Genomic DNA, 2,670 nt, shown 5'->3' with positions numbered 1-2,670 from the left:
AAAAACTCAAATTTTTTTTTTTCTCTTTTTGATACAGGGTCTCCCTGCCCAGGGGTGGCACTGCCCACAGTGGGCTGGGCCTTCCCACATCACTGAACAATCAAAAACATGCCCCACAAACATGGTCACAGCCCAACCCAATGGGGACATTTCCTCAATTGGGGTTCCCTCTACCAAGGTTTATCAAGTTGACAACTGAAGCTGTCAAGCACAGTTGACTCCTTGTCAACTTGACACAAAAACACATCACTATTAAACCACAACCTTTCCATTTCTTAACCCCAAGATCTCAGGTTAGTATTATTATTACAACATAAAACACTACAACTTTGAAAGTCCTACTGTCCTTAAAAAAAATCCAAACATGTTAAAAGTTCAAAGTCTCTTTTTATAGTCTATTACCAGTGGGCTCCTGTAAAATCCCAAACAAATTAAGTACTGTCTTATTTCAAAAGGGAAGGATTATCAAAACCAAAGTGTAGCAAAGCAGCTCAAAGCTGGACATCTGAGATTCATTCACATTTTCTGGCCTCCAAAGGGCTTGGGCTGCTTTACTTCTCTGGCTCTGCCGTCCACACCACACACAGCTTGTCTTGTAGGCTCAGGCAGCTCCACTTCACACCTGCCACTGACCTTGGTGATCATCCCATGTCTTGGCATCTCCAATGTGCTGGAGGTCTCTATTGAAACTGAGGCAGCACCTGCACCAATGGGCTCTTCTGGCCTTTCAGGGTGCAGTCTCAGATTGTCTCCATAACCCCTTCAATCCTAGGGGATCATCACTGCAACTGAGGCTGCACCTTCAAAGGCCTCCCCTGCTCTCAGGGTGCAAAGCCTCAAATTCTCTCCGTGACCTTGCTAGTACTGCGGGCCTTCATCAAAACTGAAGGTGCACCTTTACCAATGACCTTTCCTGGCCTCTCACAGTGCCACACCTCTGCTGCTCTCCATGCTCCTAAGGGATTTCTTAGTAAGTGTAGGTTTTCTTGAGTTGGAGAACCTGCTCCAGATACCACCAGTTCATTAAAGAAATTCACCCTTTCAATTCTGTTTCTCTAGAAACACCCTTGATATCCCACTTCTGGTACCACAATCTGTATTAGTCAGGGTTTTCTAATGAAACAGAGCTGAGGGGCTAGAGAGATGGCTCATTGGTTAAGAACATTTGCTATTCTTGCAGAAGACCTGGTTTCAAATCCCAGCATTCACAAGCCAGCTAACAACTGTCCATAATTCCAGTTCCAGAGGCTCTGACTCCCTCTTCTGACCTCCATGGGCATTGCATGACATGGATGCACTTACATACATGCAGGCAATATACAAATACACATAAAATAAAAAAATAACAACAAATAATAAAATGTTAAAAAAGATACCATGTTCTTAAAAAAACAAAAACAAAAACAGAATTAGCTGGGCACGGTGGCACATGCCTGTAGTCCTAGCACTTGGGAGGCTGTGAGTTCAAGGCCAGCCTGGTCTACATAATGAGTGCCAGTTGAGTTCAAGGCCAGCTGGGGCTTCAGGGCGACCTTGCTTCAAAAAGATCAAAAAACAAAACAAAACAAAACAAAAAACCAGAATTGGAGAGGCTGAAAATCTGGTAGTTGCTCAGTCCATGAGGTTGGATGTTTCAACAGTCCCAATCTGGTGCAAAAGGCCTGAAGGATTCCTGGAGATCTGCTAGTGTTCAGTCTACATTGGAATTCAGAGAAGTTAGTTTTACTATCAGCAGAGGAATGCCACAACAAGATGAACTCAGCAGTGAAAGTGAAAGCAAGCAGGCAAAATCAAAAACTGCCTTCTGTCATGGCCCTTTATATGGGCTGCCATCAGAAAGTAACATTCAGGGTGGGACTTCCAGCTTCAAATAATCCAAACCAGAAAGTCTCTCTCATTTCAGTTAATTCTAGATCCATCAAGTTGACACCCAAGATTAGCCATCACACTTACTAAACTTAATTTTCCCAAGGTTATTTGGACTTTTCAATGCTACCAATACACCTGATTTTTCAGTATTTTACCATTTTAGTTAAAAGGGACCTGTGGGGGTAGTTGCACATATGGATTCACAACACTTGTGACAGCATGCAGAAGACTTGTGCAAACCCTAGCCAGAGAAAAATCCACCATGGATAGGGGAGGTGGCCAAGAAGCCTCACCCCTAGCTGAGGGTCTATGGACAACTGATGGCTATTGGGGGTAGACAGTTTTCTTTAAGGATATGAAGGTTGAGAGGTTGACCAGACTCCAAGGGATGGACCCCCATACAAGAGCATTTGGGGGACACAAATTAGACTCAATAGACTTTTTAAAAATAGAAAAACATTAATAAAGAACATGAAGTGAGGGAATGGGTGGTAGAGTGGGGGTGGAGAGGGTGAAGGGGGTCTGAATAAGATCAAAATACACCGTGAGATTCCCAAGAATCCATTGGAAAAAATAAAGAACTTGTGGGTAGTACAGCCATTCCCACTGTTGCTGTTCTCTTTTTTCTCATAACCTGTGAATTGGGTAACAGACAAATCTGTTTACCTCTGGAAGCAACAAGAAAAGGCTCTTAGTGGGCAGATCTGAATCTGGGTGCTTGCTTGCTTGAAAATAGCAGACTCAAAATCACCCTTTATGGCAAGCTTGCAGACTCTTTTTTTAGGATCAGAAATCTTTGTT

This window comes from Nannospalax galili, unplaced genomic scaffold (genome assembly GCF_000622305.1).
Source record: "Nannospalax galili isolate Female #2095 unplaced genomic scaffold, S.galili_v1.0 scaffold925, whole genome shotgun sequence".
In the NCBI taxonomy this organism is placed as follows: domain Eukaryota; kingdom Metazoa; phylum Chordata; class Mammalia; order Rodentia; family Spalacidae; genus Nannospalax; species Nannospalax galili.
Note: the sequence above shows the minus strand (reverse complement) of the source record.